The sequence below is a fragment of the Eupeodes corollae genome, chromosome 3 (genome assembly GCF_945859685.1).
Source record: "Eupeodes corollae chromosome 3, idEupCoro1.1, whole genome shotgun sequence".
In the NCBI taxonomy this organism is placed as follows: Eukaryota; Metazoa; Arthropoda; class Insecta; order Diptera; family Syrphidae; genus Eupeodes; species Eupeodes corollae.
In genome coordinates, this window is record NC_079149.1 from 47,798,569 (window position 1) to 47,820,967 (window position 22,399).

At 28.9% G+C, this 22,399-nt stretch overlaps 1 protein-coding gene across 3 annotated transcripts in view; it reads right to left on the minus strand.

The window, feature by feature from the left end:
• LOC129948843 (5-hydroxytryptamine receptor 2A) overlaps nt 1-13,667 on the minus strand; it is a 351,836-nt gene extending 338,169 nt beyond the window's left edge. For all 3 annotated transcript variants that reach the window (XM_056059946.1, XM_056059945.1, XM_056059943.1), the window contains exons 1-2: nt 13,536-13,667; nt 11,643-12,146 (exon numbers count right to left, since the gene is read on the minus strand). The gene's annotated coding sequence lies outside the window, so the exon portion shown is untranslated. The remainder of the gene's footprint in view (nt 1-11,642; nt 12,147-13,535) is intronic.
• Between the last annotated feature and the right edge of the window lie 8,732 nt (nt 13,668-22,399).

Genomic DNA, 22,399 nt, shown 5'->3' on the forward strand with positions numbered 1-22,399 from the left:
TCTCTATCTTTTGATAGTTTAGATACGTGAGAAGCGCTCTCTACGACTGTATATCTACCATTGATGATCACTTATTCCATAGCTATCTAGATAGGGCGAGGGAGTCTGTGTCAAGATCAACTTACAGTAAACTTAACACTTAACCTCAGACTCGAGTCTACTAATTACTTTAGCGATAAATTTACTGTAATGGAAATGAGCATCATATTTAAAGCACGCACGGAGATGTTAGAGCTTAATCACAGACCGCAGACTTGTCTGAAATTCGTCGGCTTTATTTTAACAAGAGTTTTCTATCATTTGAAGAATGTCTAGGTGTTCTGAATGGAGATAACGGTTGGCGTCTACTCATTCATTGTTTATTAGATGCAGTTTCATATAGAAACATGTACGTTAATTTATACTAGAGTAATAAACTAAAAGCCTAAATCGCATTTGAAAAATTGCTAATCATTAAATTCCTTGAGATGTCTTTCTTTTTTTTCTTTTTTTTTTCGTTTTCGCTGAACTAAAACCCCAAACCACATTTGAAATTGCAAATTTTGTATGATCTATGTATAGGTATATCCTTTGTTTTGTTTTAGCCAAACTAAAAGCCCTTAGAACATTTGAATCAATTGTTTAACACATATTGCCATAATTAAATGATTGCTGTTTTTATAAACTTAATAGTTTTGTTTTAGCTAAACTAAAAGCCCGAATCAGATTTTGTTTATATTTTTATATTTTATATTTTTTGTATTAATTTATTTATCTTTTAATTTACTGCTACGTTTTTAACAGCTTTCTCAATATTTTCCCTTGAATTTGAACCTCCGAAACTATTAAGAAAATCAATACTTTTGTTCACCTTAATTTGACTGCATTCAATTTTGAAATAAAGTATAGTACTGAAAGAAGTTTTCTTTGAATTAAAGAACATCTTTGAATCCTTTAACTATTTTATATCAAAAAATAGTATGAAAAACCAGATTTTTTTCTAATAAATCTTGATTTATCAATTTTTTTCGAAAATCATCTGAACTGTTTTTATTAAATTTTATTAAATTAATATTTATACATGACATTTCTTAATTTTAGTTTAAAAATATTTTTGGTATGCAGTTATTAAACCTTGTTTTTACATTTTGCATTTAGTTTTCGTAAAAATGTGATGACTCATTTTCGAGATATCGAATTTTTTTAACAATCCCAACAAATAAAGAATGACACTTTGATCATCAAATATTTTTAAGACAATATTAGAAATTTTTGCAGGGAAAATTATTGAAATCGTTTTGTTAGTTTTGAAAATGCTTAAAAACAAAATAACGATTCTAATAGAGGATTCTTAGCAATACAAAAATATTTGTTTTATAGAAAGCCAAGGTAAAAAAAAACAGTGCTGCAAACCCTTAATTTCTAAATTTTTCGAATTCTTTAACATCGTTTTATTATTTTTTGATTGAAATCTCGATACGAATGCAGCACTTGCCACATAGTTCATAAATGTCGCAAGTAAAATATAAGTTATTATAATGGTTATGATAATTTAAGCTACAGAAATATTTTTGTCCTGCTAGAACATTTAAGAACGTTTAGACATTGACCTTTGACTATTAAGAAAACTATTGTTTTTGCATTTATCTTAGCCATTTTCAAGCACGTTTTACTCGCTGCAACTAAAACCAAAATTCAATATTTATGTAATTTTGAAATCAATTTTAAATCTATTATTTCTTATTCATACTTTATCTAAAGAGATAGTTCTTTTACATTCTTATTGCTTTTTAAAACTATTCTAAATTGCTTTTTAAAACTATTCTAAATCAGATCAGTATCGTTATTTACAAGTGACAAAAAGCCTCAAAAAATTAGGTTTTGTATCGAAAATGTTCAAGTTTTGAAGTAACAACAATCTCTGTCACCGTTAAGCTTTGTAATTTTGCATATGTGTACATTGCAGAAGGTAAAAATGGATTTGTTTAATTTGATTAAAGAAAACATCTGATTAAAGGTCTTAACCACCTCTTTAAGGTAACAAATTAAAAAAGATATATTGACACAATTTGAAGTTGTAGCTTTACATAAAAAAATGTATAAGTTGGTAAACTTGTTCAAATTCGAGCCTCAATTTGATTGATTTTCATAATATTAAATTGAGTGTCACAATTGCCTCTTCCATAGTTGAAATTGAAATTAAATTAATATTTATACAAAATTCGTGAAAAATACCTTAGAAATTAGCCCCATATCTATTGATTGATTTAACAATTCAAAATCTTGCTCAACTTCACGAACAGAGTTTAAGTTTATGAAATAAATTTAAACTATTTGTTAACTTTCTTCTGGCCACTTAATACTGTGATTTTCCAAATATACCTACTTTAAATTAAAGTGGGTAGCGAAATCAATCATTTATTGGAGTGGACTCATACAAAAATAAAAACAATAATGTCTTTTTAAAAGATTTCTAAATTCGAACATTAAAAATTTAACAAACAAAATCAGAAAAGTAATCTATTTTTAAAGTCAAACATTAAGAAACCTTTGGCAATAATAAAAGAACCAAACAAATAAAACTCATAACACCCAAAACACTGGACAGAAGTTATAAATATATCTTTGAAAAGAAGTTATGATTACATAATTTCACCAGGAAGCAACTAAAACAGCATAAGTAAAAAACAACAAAAAAAAACAAAGGATATAGATACGTCGCTTTTATGTATACACATAATGTGTAAAATAATCCGCTTAGAAGGACAACAATATTGAAGTCAAAACATAAGGCGATGCTATACTTTCTTTGTAGGTATACAGCTTTTGTCCAGAATCAAGGAACAAAGGAAAACCATTAACAGAAAAAAAAGTAAAAAAAAAAAATATAAGAAAAAAAAATAAACACAACAAAAACAGCAACAAAATAAGCTTTAAGCCTCATGGTAAGTATCTTTCTTCGAGACTCATTAAAAAAGAACATCGATTTTTCCTTATCTAAATAAAGAGGCATTCCTATTACGACAAGGTCGAAAGGATTCAAAGGGATTTTATATATACTCTTCGTTTGTATGTATGTAGATACGTAAGGTATGTATTATATACGTATGTAAATATGTATGCATGGTATGTATACATAAACTTTTGAGAATAATTTAATTTTCAATTGAACCCAAATTCAAAGAAGGTCAATAATTTATTATTTTCGTTCATGTTAATGACAAAGGATATAAGGCTTAGGGCAGCAATTACAGTAAGTAATATTGCTTCATATCATCCCAAAATATATGAAGTTTAGAAACATAAAAATACAAATCAAAAAAATACATGCATAATATAACACATACAAATATCAATGACAAGAGTTAAGAAATACTTTAAAACATAATATCTTTGTGTTATGTTCAAATGCCTTGTTTCAAAATGTGTTTTGTTAATTATGCTAATTTATTCAAAAATGCAACAAAAAATAACAATCCAACTAAAAAGATGTTCATAAAACTAAGAATTGTAATGTTGTTTTTCTCTAAGTGGAATTTAAGTTTTTCCTTAACTCCTTGCTAAAAACACATTGTTGCTAAAAAATTTTCCAGAAAATAAAATTTAATTTTGTAAAACAATGAAAATTAAGTTACTGAGAACACAAAGCACAGAGAAAACAGTCAACTGAATTTCACTTCATCAGAAAAACGCTGTCAATAACCAAACCACTCAACCAGAAAAACCAAACTCGTCAAAACAATAATTCGTCTGAAAAAGTGTCCACCGTAACCATAAACTTAGACAACATAGATAATGTCAAACAGAGAATAAATGGTTATTTTACTTAAAAATAGCGTATACGCCCAAGTGCACAACATAATTCCTTGTAATTATTTAACAAGAAAATAAAGCTACGAAATTTGTGTCGTGTTGACTTTTAAAATTGTTCCTAATTCAGGCAGATTAACTTACAGGGTGGGTCAAAAATAAAATCAAAAATTATTATAAACTTATTCCCAAACTAATTAAATAACCAAAAGAGTGTATTTTCTGAAAAGAAGATTAAGCCATTTAGTAAAAAAAAAGCACGAACTGAGTTCTAAGCAGCTCAATATTTTGAGGAAAAATTGGAAAACTGCAAGATTGCAATTGCAAAAAAAAATTGTTTCTTTATCGTTGACGCACTGGTTCCTTTCGCCTAGTACACCTGATGTACCCATCAAGCCTCTGGATTGAATATATTTCATTTTTAATTTTTGTATATAAAACTCTCTCTATTGCGCTTTTTACCTTGCGGTAACATTTTATACAATTTTAATAACAGGAGTAAATCCTGAAGTGTTAAAGGTTGCTAAAACCACACCATTTCCTAACAACGCTAAAGGTGTTGAATTGAGACCTTTATCTGTTATATCCTAAACGTCTTGACTTTCATATGCTACAAAGCTTACAAATTCTTATTTCACTAATAGAAAGCAAGCTGTTCAATTTAGGGACAACTTGTCTAATTATTTGCCAATTATTACCGGTGTTCCCTAGGGGTGCACAGTAAGTCCTCTTATATTCAACATTTACGTTAATGAACTTCCATGCAGATGGCTTTCAGTTGTACCTAAGCTGCCCTTTGAACTCATTGAATATGGAGCTTTCAATGTCAAAGAAGACTTTGAACATATTTTAAATTGGCCTCGTCTTAAACCAAAACTAATTCAAAATGTGTATTTATATCAAGAAAGAGTTAAGCTATATTTTTTAAACTGAAATAATTAAAGACGTGGACTAGGAAAGTACACAGTCGACCAAATATTCACATTACGGTAGATCCTGGAATAACCAAGAACATCAAATTGATACCTTCCAGGGACGAGCTGTATAGAGCCATGTCTAGTTTTGGCATCTCTGCCTAACTCGTCCGGTTGTGCAGGATAACCATGGCGAATTCGTGTTGCTCTATAAAGGGTGAAAACAACTTAACAGAATCTTTCGATGTCAAAAAAGGTTTTAGACAAGGTGATGCACTGTCATGCGATTTTTTAACATCGTACTTAAAAGAATAGTGCATAGCTCACAGGTCAACACTAGAGGGACTTTCTTTCAAAAGTCTGTCCAATTACTACGAGTAGCATATGTTGTTGACATTGACATAATGGGAAGAACTCAGCGTGATGTCAAAGTCGGTTTCGTGAGTATTGAGGCAGAGGCGGTAGAAATGGGGTTAATGGTTAATGAGGGCAAAATAAAGTACGTGCTGTAGTCAAGAAAGGACCGATTCACGTCTCGGTCAAAAGTCACCATCAACAGACGTAACTTTGAGGTAGTCAAGACGAAGTCTACCTAGGATCCGCTAGGAACGCAGAAAACAATTCCAGTGCTCAGATCAAACGAAGAATAACTCTTGCTAACCACTGTTTCTTTGGACTAAAAAAGCAATTGAGTGGCAAAGTCCTCTCCCGAAGGACCAAAATGTAGCTATATAAGACGCTTATCATTCCCGTCCTGCTATACGGTGCAGAAGCATGGACTATAACAAAAGTTTCGAGAGAAAAGTTCTGGGTGTGATCTACGGTCTCGTATACATAGAAGGGAACGGGCTGTTCAGCGACGTAGTCGTAGCCAGAAGTGTAAACGTCCAACAACTAAGTTGGGGTACAGCGCATGGAATCCATGGAAAGCCTTCGAATCACGATCCACAGGACATCACAGTAGAGAAAGATCGAAAATCAGGTGGCGCGTACAACACCTCAAATGACCTCACCCATCTTGGACCGCGAAACTGGAGACATCTAGCTATTGACTGAGAAAGATGGAGAAGTTTGTTGGGTGAGGCCCTAGTTCACACAGGACCTTAAGAAAGTAAGTAAGGATTTAAAGACCTCTAAATTATGCGCACCAAATTCCCTAATCTTGTTATAAGCTACAGAGCGGCTATTTGACGTTTTTGAACTTTAAGGACTGATTCATACATTTAACGATAATATCACCTAAGGTTTAATTTATGACCAAGTTTTAGGAAAATTGGTTTGACGGACGTACTGTGCATTAAAACCTATTTGATGTTTTATAAAAAAAAAAAAAAAAAAACAAGAAAAAACTACGTTAAATATTGTTTTTCTCTAGAAAAATGTTGATCATTCGAAATAAATGTACTCCGAGAAAATTAAGGCTTTTGGAAGATATTTTTTTTTAAATTTGGTTATGTTAGTAAAAACAGAAATAAACTGACAGAGTGTTTATAAAATAAGAATCATTAAAACTCCTAAATTGTTTTGATAGTTTAAAAATGTTGACATGTATCTGCCTTGACTTGCATTCTATTAATATTTCCATAATTATTGGAATGGCAATTTGGTTTAGTACAAACATACTTTTTTTTTTTGAAAATGCTATAAAAATATAGAGGGTAACTTCGGCTGTGTGGCACGTATCGCCTTCCTGTTCAAACTGAATGTTGCTAATGTCCTCCTCCTGCTTTTGTGATCAAAAATTCGTTTAACAGGACCCTATAACGATCGCCATTGACTGCAACAGCTACTCCTTGCTCATTTTCGAAGAAAAATGGCCCATTTATGTCTCTGGACCAAAATCCGAACCGAACAGTGACTCGTATTGGGTGTATCGGCTTTTTAATTTATGGATGCGGGTTTCATGTGCCCCAAATGCGACAAATTTGCTTGTCTGCATACCCGCCAAGATCAAAATGAGCTTCATCTAAAAAGATGATTTTTTTGTCAAAATCGGCATCCTCTTTTAGCGTTGTTTAACCTTATAAATAACCATATTCGTTCGGCGGAAGGATAAAACTAATTATCTGTCAAATCACACATGAGCTTAGTGTTACTATTTACGAAATAAGCAATAGTTGAACAAAAAACAAAAGGAGTCCGCCCCCATATAAAATGAGTGTTTTTACGATCATCTTAGGCTCTTTTTTTAAATGGTCAACATTCCTTAGTAAGAACTCATTATTATGGTTTTAATAAAACCACAAAGCAATAAAAAGTGCTTTAACACTTGAAATTACTATTCATTTAAATTTAATGTAAATATTCGCTGCTATTTCTATTCTAAGATTTATTTTTATTCCATTAAACTACAAGCAGGTTCAGCAGTATAATTATATTAAGATATTATGAGTATGGATGTTTAATGTTATGATTAAGTGATCTAATTAAATAATATGAGGCAGAGGCGTTTTTATTTTTATTTTTATTTTCATTAAAACAGATGCTTATTTTTAATGTGTGTGTTATTGGCATTCTACATTTATTGATTGTCCGAAATAATTTATGAAGTGTTTTTCTGGTCATGATAGCTATTAAGTTGTTGTCTATCACATATAAATACAAATAAAAAAAGAAAAATTAATAGAAAATAAATTTGTATTGATATTTATTTTATTTAACTCGTTTTGTATGTATTTAATGTATTTTCTTTCAGTTCAACTCAAAGAGTGAATTTAATGGATTTACATGGTAGGACACCTTAAATTGATTTATGTATAAACATACATGTACGAACCACTGGGTATTTTAATAATTAAATATTGTATATTTTATGGGAAAATTCAAAAATTCCAAACCATTTTTTTATTAACTTTTCATAGGAAGTTATTTTAATGGATTCGATTTGTCGAATTAAAAATTTTGACATTTCTCCAAGTATTTTTCGTCGTCCATAGCTCAAGAACTAGTAGAGATATTGACTACATATAAATGTTGTTCTACAGATAATAATGCAGAAAGATGCGAAAACAACTCTCGCAAAAATTGAGTAATTGGTTTTTTTACCATTGGAGTTTAATAAAAAGGTGAACATTTTGGTTAACCCTGAAAATATCACGAACCAATTACTTTAGAGACTTGAATTAAATGTTATATTATATATTGTAACGTGATATGAAACAAGTATATTTTTGGAAAATCAATAAATTAATTTAAAAAAAAAAAACTGAACAAAATTTGTCACCTAGAAAATTTTACGAATACAAAATCATTTTATCTCCATATCAAATTTTGTGCAACGAAAAATAACGTTTACATGTGGTAATGTTTTGAGAAGAACGAAATTAACTGTTTTTTTTATAAATAAAATAAAAACCTAAAACAACATTATTCAAAGTTGGTAAAAATTGAATTTTGACTGAAATATCTCTTTAAAACTTTGAGATTATGGCTTTAAACTACTTTTATCTTTTACAAAATATTGTTGTCAACATTCAGTAAAATTTAGATAAAAATCGAATTCACACGTTTTCCAAAATATAAAAACTTAATAGAAAATTTAACAAAAGTTGGTAAAAATTGATTTTCGACATAAATATCTTTTCAAAAAATTGATTAAACTTATTTTATATTATAAAAAATATTGTTTTCAACATTCGGAAAAATTTTAAGAAAACTCAAATTGACAGTTTTGTTTACAAACAATAAATACCTAAACAAAAAAATTAATAAATGTTTTTAAAAATTGATTTTCGATTCAAATATCTTTTCAAAACTTTGAAATTATGGCTTAAAACTAATTTTCACTTATAGGAAATATTGTTGTCAACAATCAGTAACATTTTGAGAAAAATCTAATTGACAGTTTTTTAACAAAAAATAAAAACCTAAAAAATAACAATACTAAAACTTAGTACAAATTTATTTCGACTCAAATAGCTTTTCAAAAATTAAAAATATTGTCTTCAAACTTTTTTTATTTCACAGAAAATATTGTTTTCGATATTCGGTAGTTTTTATAAAAATCCAACAGTCCATTTTTTTCATAAAAAAATAAAATCTACAAAAAATAGTACGCAAATTTGGTTAAAATTGATGTTAGGTTCTTGATATCATTCAAATTAATTTCAATTATCCCATTTGTAAAAATTTAAGAAATGCTGCTAAAATTGAAAAAAAAAAATTGTTTTCGACTAAAAATCTATAGATTTTCAAAATAAACTATTTCCTTATATAATAAATATTGTTGGTGATTTCAAAATTTTTAAGAATAATTCAACTGACAACTTTTTTAACCCAAAACCAAAACCTCTAAACTTTTAAGCAAAAGAAATTGACACACGGTATGGAAAGTTATCAGTGTGGGTTAAATTAATTTTAATTTTTTGCCGCTCAAACCTGAAGTTTTTTTTAACCAAGTTGTAGAGCTCTAAGTATCTATAAATTGTTTTTTTTTTTTTTTGTTTTTCCTGTAAATTGCGTTTTTTTTGCTTCCCTTATAATACATTTCATGTACTAAACCAAAATGTCTGTATTTAATTTACGTTTTCAACAATTTTATAAACTACTAAACCTCTATGCGTTTAAAGGATTTTTGTATCATATCATTTATCCAATGTTATCAAAAACTTCAGAATAATGTTTAAGAAAATATTATGAACAAACTTATCTAACCATAATTCATATAGACGTTTAAGTCAACAATTGAGAAATGCTGCCAATTTTATTAGCGTGAAAAGTTAAGTCCGTTAAGTTAGGTCAATAATAAGGATAATCACGCAATGATGTAAAACACTGGACAAGCTTATCATTCGGTAAATGAACTGCCAAGTTTTGTATTGGAAATGAAGTACATAGTTTGGTTGAAACTCTCTTAGGATTTGATGGATAAAATTATCCAAATAATTATGTAAGATCATTGTGACTATTAATTACAAGAATTTTTAATTTTGCTTAGAAAATTCAAAAGCCATTCTTTTTCCGAATAGTTATAGAATAAGTTAATTACTAAAAGTTATTTGTACATATAATTGAATAAATGTCTTTTGAAATTTTATATTGTTAACTTTTTAATTTTGAAAAAAATTTAAACAAAAAAATCATTTTTGTGAGCGCAAAAAAATGTTTCTTTTATTAATATTCGGCGCTTTATGCACAGTTGATTCATATACATAGCATTTAACTAAATTAATTCGATGGGTGTTCACGTAAACTTTTGTGTAAACATAACATTTCTGACACAAGTTGTAAGCTTACCACGTTTCGTGAACAACATTAATATTATAAAACTAGTTGCCTATTTACCAATTAAAAGAAGAAGATGTGCACGATTTGTCAAAGAAAAAAAAATAACGATTCAAGGATTTTAAAGTTTCAAACTACTATGTGTCGACTGAAATTATGTTGTCAAATTTTAAACACGGCTTATTATTTTTATAAGTAAATCATAGAGCTGTTGTTCAAAATGTAGTTTTTGTTTTTAAATCATAAACAAGAGCATGTCAAAATTTTGGTCCCAAATTCATATTTTTCATCTTATTTCAAATTCCCACTTACGAGTATGTTCTTAAAAAATTCATTAGTAACGACTTACTTATTCTTTCTCTAAGCTTTATATAATATAATTAGGTGGCGCAACAATCCGTTGTGAATCATGGCCTAGTGACTTACAACTCGCAACCATTCCTGTGTGCGAGTACTGTTGTCAGGAATGGAAGGGACCTACAATTTTAGGCCGAATCCGAACGGCTAATTTGAGAAAGCACTTTTTCATGACAAGAATTACTCTTGAAGGATTTGTTAATTCCTCGCAAGAGGAATTATTAAGATTAAGATGGCACAGGCAGGGATTAAACCCAAGACCCCTTGCATGACAGTCCAACGCACTAACTATTATGCCACGGGTACTTCTCTCTCTAAGCTTTACATACGACAAAAATAATTACACCTCAAAAATCCTAGTACAATAGTTTTCCAAAATGTTATTGAGAAAAAGAAAACAATTGAAGAAAGATATTTAAAATTCATTGAAAGTAATGGTCTATTGTATTTTTTGAGTCGATGTTTTCAAAAAAAAAACGACTCGCGGATAGGCAATCTAATCTGATCAATCAACATTTTAATGTCGACATTTAGAAAAGCTGCTAATCGTAACTAACCCTTAAAATATTAATTCATAAGCTCTAGTGATTTAAGTTGATTATAATTGTCATAAGCTTTACTGTTGAAATAAAGATTTACAAAATTTCAGTTTATAAATGGTGTTGAATTATGATTTAGAATATTTTAAAATTATACTTAAAATAATACAACAAGAAAGAATGAACGTTTGTTTGAACCTAGGAATCATAAGTCAATATTTAATTTATGTTTAATTTTGACTGATAATGAATATGCAAAACATTAATTCAAAATTAAGTCGTTGTTTGAGGTGTTGATAATACCGTTCGTTGGCACCTTTCTCGATTGCTTTGAAAATATTTAATTGAATTTTAAAAAATTTGTGGAAGAAGACTTTTTAAATTTTAAAATTTAACGTTTTCTTATACAACGTTTAAATAAAAAAAATACTTTTTTTTAAGAAAATATATTATATTTTTGAAAACTACTGCATACACCAAAACATTTAAAACTAAACTCCAACCGAAATACTCATTGTCTACATCTTAAAAAAAAACTTCTCTGAAAACAGTTTGAAAAATTTTGATACAAATGATTGCATCTAGTACGAACATTTTAAATTAAGACAGTGAAAAAATTATTTTTTTATAGCCACTATACAATTATTTCTAACCCTAAAACAAAGCAAAACAAAAAGTCCATCTTAATCTTATGCAACAGGTTTCAAAAACTGTAATTTTTGTGATCTTATTAAACTCTTCTCATCAAAAAAGTTAACGTGGGTTTAAGTCACACATTTAATTTTCTCCTCCGAATAATAATAATAAAAAAAAAAATTACCTTTTTCTTGCATTCCCGAAAACTTCTTCAACACCAAGACAGCACCAAATAATTTTACCGCTTCGAACACCAATCTAAAGATAGTAATCCAATTGAGAATCCTTTTGAGCACTTATAGTTTCACGATCAATAATAATTATTAGCCTATTATTTTTTTTTATTATTTTTTTCCGATGTGATTTTCCTTATTTTCTTGACACTTCAATTTTATTTCAATGACAAATAAGACCAACAACAACTACATGAACAAAAATAAAGAATACAGACACCACCAGCATCACAAATTCACAGCACACTTTCTTCTTTATTTTTATTTCTATTTCTATTTATTTTTTAATATTTTGTATTGTAATTTTTTGTTGTTCCATAAATGCGACACTGAATATTATTCTTTAGAAATATCCTTTTTATTTATTTTATCCTGATTTATTTTTTGTATTTATTATTCATATTCTGCTTTGCTCAACACATCAAAGGGAACTTCTCAAGTCCGGAGAAATTAAGCTACACGAGGCAGAAAAATTAACAACAAAAATAAAGTAAAGAAAATCAGAAATTAGGAGAGGGGGTGCGAGGGCGGCTTATTTATTCAGAAGAAATAATCATAATTATTCATTATTCTCTTCTATGTACATATTTTCTTTGGGTTTATTTTTTGTCTGTTTATTTATATTATCCTTCCATTCTCCTTTGGAGATTTTGAAGTAGTGCTTATTTTTTGTTGTTTTGCTTTTAGCTTTGAAAAAAAAAACTAAGGGGCTTTGAATGGCCCCCAGTTATAGATATGCTGGGAAATTCAGATATCTCCTTTTCGTACATAAGTGTAAATATCCTGAAAACAGGCTTTGAGTTTCAAAGAACATGCCCTTTTCAAAGTGGAAAACTAGTTAAAAGAAAGGAACAGAGAAATACAAAAAAACGAAAAAAAACAAAACAAACTATGAAGTATACGAACTTCAAAGATGCATCCAGCAATAGTGAAAAAAATATCTGTTTTTTTTTTGTGGTTTTTCTCGTGGTTTTTTTTGTTGGTTCTTATGAAATCCTTTTTGAGAATCCTTTTAAATACCTTTAACCCCTTTTTTTGCATTTGACATGGCAAAGTAAGTGTAGCACATACATTCGTCTATGAGATATTACAAAAACAAAAATATGTTTACAAAAAGAAAAACAAATCTTTAAATATTCATATAGGAGTGCCGTCTTTACTATACTCGTATGTATGAGAAATCCTTGTTTTTGTATATTTTCTTTGCCGAATGTTTATTTCTATCTTTGCCAAAGACATCAGAAAGACGCACGATGACAAGAGCAAAGCACCTTTGGTGTAGGTAGGTACTTCAAGCTCCATTCTGCACGGCGGCGGCGGTGGTGGTTCTTATTTGTATATGAACCATGTTTGTACGGTATACAAAATTCCCACTATACACCGCAGGAAGTAGCTGTCTTCATGGCAGATCTTAAATGAAAGTCCTTTGACACAAACAAATTTGATTTTTTTTATTTTATTTTATGTCATAGAGGTGCATATGTATAGGGGTTATCTTCTTTGAGGTTTTCTTTTTTATTTAAAAATTATAAAAAGGAAAAAAATAAATAGGTGGATTAGGTTTCTTTTTTTATAATTTTCTTTTTTCTGATCTGAAAATCCTATCATCACTTCACTTAGATATTGTACATTTTCTCAGAAATTATGTACTAATAAATTTCCAGAACGAATGAGAGATATTACATATTTTTTCTTTTTTTAAGGAGAACCTAATGAAGGACTGTCTATCGATAAGACTTCAAGGATGAAAATTCGATATTCAATTTTTTTTTTAATTCTCGAAAATCTTTAAAAAAAATTAGAGTATATTTTACGACAAATTAAATTTTATAAGACAAAAGGACCTTTATGCATTGTTCCTTTTTTGTTGTATTTTGAATTTATTGTGATTTAGTTTCTTTTTTTCTTAAAACGAGAGCCGCGCGAAAAGAATAAACCACACACTCGAACTTCAATCGGCAAACTGACAATTATTTCGGTTTTATCGCAAGAAAATTGTATATTTTTTGTTCTTGAATATAAATTTGAGATGATGTGTATAGTTTAGGGATAGGGATAATAGGGAACAGGAACAGAATTGTATATTCGTGTTAAAGTGTTGTTAAAGGGAGAGTACGAGCTGGAAAATTCAGCGACTGCGTGGAAAATGAACGATCTCTCTCACTATAAACGTCTTCTCTTTACCGATTCGTTCTGGAATGAAAGGAAAAGTTGCATTGCAAAATAAGAGATAGTGATAACCTTTATAGAGTTCAATGTTGAGCCTTAAGATGAAAATGTGGATTTATGATCTCTATGTAGGAGATATCCGTATCAGGGTGTACTTTAATAATTTTTTTTTTATTTTTTTTTTTATTTGTTCTTCTTACTCAGTGATTTGAAATTCTCTGGAAAAATCTGAAACGGTTATAATTTGACAAGATACAAAGTTTTCTCTGTATACTTTGCCTTTCTCTCATAACATTTTAGTTTAAGATGAAAGTACATTTCGCCGGAGATTTTATATTTTTTGGAGCTTTTTTCTTTGTGAAAGGAGAAGATAGTATTTTCTGAACAAAAATAACAGATAAAAGCTTTTAACGCATAGCTATAGATACTTTCGTGTAGATACCTATATTTGTGTGTTATTATCACTAAAGGGTAAAATTCAATGTCAAGTTTTATTTTCATTGCATTTTTTTTTTGTTGGTTAAGGGAAAATAGTTGGAGAGGTCAGAGAACCCACTAAATGGATTTGAAAATAGGTTTAATTATATAGTACCAAAAAAAGTGTGTATTCTTTATGACAAAATATTAATGGAAAATCTAATTCAAACTTAAGATTACACGTGATTTTAAAAATTAAATAATAGGAAGGACGGACAAAACTAGATCTAACAAATAAAGCAAATTATGAAGTTAATATCATACTCACTTTGTGGATAGTCATTCCCATTGAAATTTATTGAGAAAAATATTGATAAATGTTTGATAGCTTCATTAGATTTTATTTTTGAATTATTTTATAAGTAATACTTTATTTATTTTGCGGTTTCAAATTATTAAAGCATTTTTATTTCAGTTGCAAGTCTCACATTTTCGAAAATGGCTCGCTTTACGTTCGCACAACGCATATAACGCATATAAATTATTAAAAAATACTACAAAAAAGGGTGATTCTGCCACATATACAATGTTGCGCTTAAAGAAGAGATTATGGTTTCGCCCAACTACGCTAGAAATTCGCAAATTTGTGGGGAAATTTTAAAAGATTAGATTGGATTTAGATGTTGTTAGATATGTGCAGCATCGTACTGCTGAAAACATAGATGTTATAAGTGAAAGTCTTGCCGAAGACCCAAACGTGTCGATTTCACATTAAAGCGTATTTTGGATTTTTATCTACATAAAGTCCAGTTTACACAACAACTGAAGCCAGCTGACCATTCACAACATCGCGTCGTAGATACGGCGAATTTTTGAACAAAATTTTCTTCAGTGACGAAGCACATTTCCCAATCGGTGGGTATGTTAATAAACAAAATTGTCGTACTTGAGGTTCTGAGAATCCTTAAGTAATTGAAGAGAGAATATAACATCCACACCTTACTTCTTCGAAAACTAGCGATGGAACGACTGTCACCGTCAATTCAGACACTCGGAGCGTTATGGTCATATGATAACTGAATTTTTTAGCCTGCTATTAAAGAAATATGTGGTTTTAACAAGACGCTGGACTTTTTTGTGTTTATAAACCTTTAACTTTTGAGCACTTTAAAACCAACATTCCTCAAGTTGCTTAAGATACCATCTAATATGTGTCAAAAAGTGGTGGAAAATTACTTCAAAAGAATCAATGGTTGCAACAATTCTCGTATGGGGGTCATTTAAATGATTTAGTGTTTAAACTTTGCGTCTTTTATTAACGGATACTTTTGAAACCGCAAAAAGTACATCTGCATCTTCGCGAAGTACTGTTCGCCGTTCATAGCTCAAAAACCAGAAAGATGCAATAAGGACTCTAAAAAAAATTGAGTGGCTGGTTTTTTTACCGTAGCAATTTATTGTGAAAATGTTGGTTAATCCTAAATATCTTATGAACTAATAACGCTAGAGACTTGAATTATATTTTATATTATATATTTTAACGTGATACCAATCAAGTACATTTAAAAAAAAAAATCTAATCAAAGGTTTTTTTAATAGATCAAAGAACTAAATAAAAAAATTTGTAACCTCGAAACGTTTACGAATAAAAATGATTTTCTCTCCAAAACAATTTTGTGCAGCGAAAAAAATGTTTTTAACATCTAATAAAATTTTAAGAAAAATCGAATGAACAGTTTTTTTTACAAAAAATTAAAAACCTAAAAGGAAATAATCAAAAGTTGGTACAAATATATTTTCGACATAAATATCTTTTCAAAACTTTCAGATATTAGTTTTAATCTAATTTTATTGTTTCAAAAATATTGTTGTCAACATTTAATAAAATTTTGAGAAAAATTGAATTGACAATTTTTGAACAAAAAATAAAAACCTAATAAGAAATTAATAGAAGTTTTTAAAAATGTATTTTCAACTCAAATATCTTTTTTAACATTAAAAATATTGGCTTGAAACTTATTTTATCTCACAGAGAATATTATTTTCGACATTACGATATTTTTGTATAAAAATCCAACAGCCCGTTTTTTTTATATAAAAATAAAATCTACAAAAAATAGTACGCAAATTTGGTAAAAATTGATATTCGTTCCTCGATCGTGAAAAATAGAAGATGTTGACTTTATAATAATTTCATTCATCCAATTTGTATTTGCTTATCAAAGAAATAAATATGTTTAAGAAATAGTACTAAAATTGGTAAAAATTGTTTTTCGACTTAAAATGTTGTTAACAAAAGTAAATTCAAACTATTTCATCTAACCATGAAAAAAATAAATCCGTTTTATAAAAAAATACGTTTAAACTCGACAAAAAATTCAAATCACATTGGAAAATATTCAACTAAACAAACATAGATTTGGTAAAAAGCCTCAAGATTTGTAAAATGACAGAAACATAAATTTAGACGGATTCAAAAAGTTAGACGGATTCAAAAATAGCAATTTTATAGTTTTAGCTTTAGTAAATTATTAAAAGAAAGTAAATGGATAAAATGACTTTAAAAGTTCACTTTTATTTTTAGAAATTAATTATAATACTGAATAAGTGGCCTTATAAAAGAGAAAAAACAATATTCCAAAAATATAAAATTAAAATAAAATAAATTTAATAATAATAATTTGTACCTGTTGGGAATGTGGGTTGTTTGGCGTTTTTTTTCTCATTTTATATTTAATTTGGCATAAATTCTCATTATGGTTCATTTTTCTTGTGTTTTAAAAAAATATATACTTAATCATTATCAAGAAAATATTAAATAAATAAACAAAGAACCTGAATGTTTTTTCTTCAAGTTTTTAAATCACAAATGCTACAATTAATAATGATGCTACTTACCTCATCCATTTATCACGATGTTTATTATTAACTGAAAATAGATTGAGAACAAACAAAAATATTTTAATTTAATTTATTTAAAACAACATTTAATATAAAATTAATTGATATTATAAATATTGAATCTTGCAAAAATAATTGAATAGTCAACCGTTTTTTACGTTGGACATTTGTGATTTCATGCAGCGTTCTAAAGTTCTTAGCACATTTAGACTGCAGTACTTATCAACTAACCAGATCCTACAGGGCACAATTTTTAGCCAAATTCGAAAGGCTAGTTTGAGCAAGCACTTTTCTTAACAAGAATTACTCTTGGAGATTTTGAGATACCAGTCCTTTTTTAAGCTTTTCCTTCAAATAAAGGGTAGTTAAATTGTAAGGGCCGATGTTGAAATGTCACATCTAAAATTTTGTTCTACATATCATTTTATATACAATCAAGTCACGCGTTAAATTAATTCAGGTCCAGGTGTGAGTATAATCGGAAAAATAGTGCAAACATTCTAGCAAACGGGGTCCGTAGGAGAGCATGCTCGGCTCGTACAACAATTGCACTTCTCACGCCCGTGTCGTTGATGATCGTTATGCATGCACATTTTCGTTTACAAGCTTATAAGTTGCAAAGTCTCTTGACTATTTCAAGAGTCTATAATGGTCAAGCAATGGCAACAGTGGATGAACAATTTTTGAAGAATATCATCTTCAGTAATGAGGCACATTTTTTAATCAGTGTATACGCCAATGATAATCCAAGAGTGATTGTCAAAAGACCATTACACTCACAAAGAGTGTCAGTTTGGTGCGGTTTATGAGATGGCAGAATTATTTGGCAGTATTTTTTCCAAAATGACGCCGGTCAGGCAGTTACTGTGATTGGTGTTTCCTATGGTGAGATAAAATCGAAATTTTTATATCTTGAATTGGAAAATATGGATGTGGATGATGTCTTTTCAACAGGAAGGTACCACTTTTAAAACAAAAGCTATTTTGAGTGACAAATTTAATGGCCGTGTTGCCTCATGTGGTGGCGATTTCAATTGTCTGCCAAGAACATGTAATTTAACGCCGTCTTTGGATTTCTTTCTAGTTTGATAAACCAGCAAAAGTTCAAGAGCTAAATCATGAGATAAATCGGCACATCAAAAAACATATTTTCTTCATGATATAAATTAAATTACGGGAAAACTGTCGTCAGATTTAAAAGTTAATAAAAAATTATAAAATCATAAAAACAGTCACAAATTAAAAAAGTATCGAAATGGACATAAATTAATATTCCTATAGGGAAATTCGTGTTTAAAGGTAAGAAAGAAAGTCTTCTAAACCAACAAGACTCTAAAAAATATTTAAAAAATGATGCATTCGCTTAATTGGTGATAGGGCTTGGGGAACAAGAAGTACCAATACAATGATCGTCAAAATGAACACAAAATCAAGAAAAATAATACGGTCACAAGTCGGACAAAATCAAGTAACACTAGGTTAAATATTTGTACTACAAAAATTGACAGAATATTAAACGAAGCAGCAGAAGGCTTAAGAACAATTTTGCAGAACTTCACCCATGGATTCGTAAGGTAAATGAAATCAAATGTTTCGAATTTGATTAAAATACGCCTTAACCCAATTTTATTTTCGAATTTTTAGCCATAAAATGTTGGCCATAAAAAACCGATATCGTCTTTGGTTTAGCCAGGAAAAGTTCATATAAGTTATTCATTGTAAAAATAAAAACAAGTTCCTAGCTCAAATTTTGGCTGTATGACAAAGAGCGTTGTCCTGTTGAAAAATAAAACTGTAAGTGTCCCCAAAAAGGTACAACAAAGGTAAACTTTTGCATTGACTTTAGATCTTAGAAAGCTTTTTCATCTCCAGAGAAGCATCCCCACACCATTACACCTTCAGTTTTGGGGGCATCGGCAAAATCCAATCAGCGCTTAGTATTTCTTTCGGTTCTCTTTGATGCTCCCATCTCTAACATGGAGCTTGAATTTTTATTCGCCAAAAAAGATGGTACTATTTCACATGTCTGGATTCTCCTGAACCCAGAGCAACAGTTTTTCTTTGACTCTTTTTGGAAAATACAGCTTCGTAAAAACGATCTCCAACTGGGGTCGTCTTTTTTGGCCTCCCTGAGCCTTTTTTCTTGGTAGTAGTCCCGCTCTCACTATATTTTATCAAATTCTATGCCACAATTTGTTGAGCAATATTTTAATCTCTTAGAAACTGTAAGTGTTGTCAAATTGTGAATTGTGAATATTGGCTATGTTCCGAACTGATTTTTCCCATTTTTTGCCAGAAAATCACTTCCGTTGGTATTGGACTACTATCACGAGCCAAATGCAGGTCTTTCGATAATAACATCAACTTTTATACAGTGTTTGAATGACATGTTGCTACCTACTGCAAAAAAAACCGGTAGCGTTCCTAAATACCAAGAACTGATCTGGAAAAATGTAATAAATTGTTTGACCAACATTTTTCGAACAACACTGTACATAGTTCGAATTTCGAATATGGAACAGTATCACCAGTGGTGTGCATTGACATAGCATAAAAAAAAGGTTGAAAATTTGACGCCGAAATTCGGTCTGAAAGACAATTTCCAACACGACAATCACCCGAAGAACACGATTTGTACAACATTTTGGTGTGCTGGATTGGCCGTCCAAATGAGCAGATATAATTCCAATGGAATTTATTCGAAGTCAACCATTTTTTTAACTTCCCATAGGAAGTTATTGTAATGGGTCCGATTTGTCAAATTGAAAATTTTGACATTTCTCGACGTTTCATGGTCCCTAGAGTCGAAATAAAAGATTTTTAGAAAGATGTCTGTGCGTGCGTGTGAACGTACGTTTGTACGTCCGTACATCCGTACGTTCTCGACGTTTTTTCGTCGTCCATAGCTCAAGAACCAGAAGAGATATCGACTTCAAATAAATGTTGTTATACAGATAATATGGCAGAAAGATGCAGAAAGGGCTCTCAAGAAAATTGCGTGGGTGGTTTTTTTTACCATAGCAGTTTAAAAAAAAAGGTGAAAATTTTGGTTAACCCTAAATATCTTACGAACCAAAAACGCTAGAGACTTGAATTAAATGTTTTTGAAATCTGATAAAATTTTGAGAAAAATCGAATTGACAGTTTTTTTATAAAAAATAAAAATCTAAAAAAAGCATTACTCAAAGTTGGTAAAAATTGAATATCGATTCAAATATTTTTTTCTAAAACTTAAAATTTAGGCTTTAAACTTATTTTATCTCATAAGAAATATTGTTTTCAACATTCGGTAAAATTTTGAAAAAATCGAAGTGACAATTTTTTTTACAAAAAATAAAAACCTACAAACAAAAATTAAAAAAGTTGGTAAAAATTGATTTTCGACTCAAATATCTTTTCAAAACTTTGAGTTATTGGCTTTAATTTACTTTTATCTTTCAAAAAATATTGTTGTCAAGATTCATTAAAATTTTGAAGGAAATCGAATTGACAGTTTTTTTTACAAAAAATTAAAAACCGAAAAAAAATTAAAAAAAGTTGGTAAAAATTGAATATTGATTCAAATATCTTTTCAAAAACTTGAAAGTTAGACTTAAAATTTATTTTATCTTATAAGAAATATTGTTTTTAATATTCTGAAAGATGTTGACAAAAATCGAATTGACAGTTTTCTTACAAAAAATAAAAACCTAAAAAAAATTTATAAAAGTTGGTAAAAATTGATTTTCCTCTCAAAATAACTTTTCGAAAATTGTAGTTATTGGCTGTAAACTACTTTTATCCTTCAAAAAATATTGTTGTTGACATTTAGTAAAATTTTGAAAAAAATCGAATTGATAGTTTTTGTACAAAAAACTAAAAACCTAAAAGAAAAATTAACAAAAGTTGGTAAAAATTGATTTTCGACTCAAATATCTTTTCAAAAATTTAAAATATTGGCTTCAAACTAATTTCATCTTATAGGAAATATTGTTTTCAACATTCTGTAGAATTTTTTAAAAAATCGAATGGACAGTTTTTTTACATAAAATAAAACTCTAAAAAAAAAAAACAATACTAAAACTTGGTAAAGATTTACTTTCGACTCAAATAGCTTTTCAAAAATTAAAAATATTGGCTTCAAACTTATATTATTTCACAGAAAATATTGTTTTCGATATTTAGTAATTTTTATATAAAAATCCATCAGTTCGATTTTTCATAAAAAATAAAATCTACAAAAAATAGTACGCAAATTTGGTAAAAATTGATACGAGTACATAAAGACAAACTTTTAAGCAAGACAAATCGACAGACGGGATGGGAAGTTATCAGTGTGGGTCGCATCCCAGCCTCTTTTTTTGGTTTAAAAATCAAAGCCTGTTTTGTTATTAAATTTAGTAGAACATTTTTAAACCCTGCATATGTTATTTTTTTCTAATATATGACGGAAGAAAACTAAACACGAATTTTTCGGTTCTTATCTGTTGCGAAAAGGTTATTAATTTTATAAAGCAGATCTGTATTAAAAATGCAGGATTTTGCAACAACTAATTTTCTTTGGAAATAGTCTCCAGTAATTTGTTAATTAAAATTCTTATCAATTATTTGTTATTGTTGATTTCAATAATGTATTCATTGAAAGCTGGTTTAAGTGATTGCATGATAAATACATAATTATTTTACATTAATTTGAACATTCTAAAAAATCAAACACCATTTTAATTGTTTTAAAGTGATAAATTGTAATTTTCCATGTTTGTTTATCAATATTTTTTAAAAGAAATTTAATTTCACATATTTCCTTAATTTTAATTTAAATTCTAATTTTAATTTCCTCATAATTATTTGCAGAATGAAACATATTATAAATGTTTTATACGTTTTTATAGAACCATACATATTATAAAGCATTATTACCACAAAACAAATTATCGATATAGTTATAGTCCCTTAACTTATGTAGTTATGGTTAAATATAACCACGCATAATTACAAACGAATCGATAAACGCACACCAGCTTAGATTTTACGCTAAATTACACCTCGTGAAATACTTGCACAGAATTTTGGAATGATTTTATTGGACAAATCAAACAAATCCTTTATACGTGGGAATTGTGATGCTAGCCCACAATTACCAAATAATCCAAATTGAAATGAATATTTTATTCAAAACTCCGCATAATGCTGCATACATTGGGATTATGAAATATACATACTTATAAATAGATGTACTTTA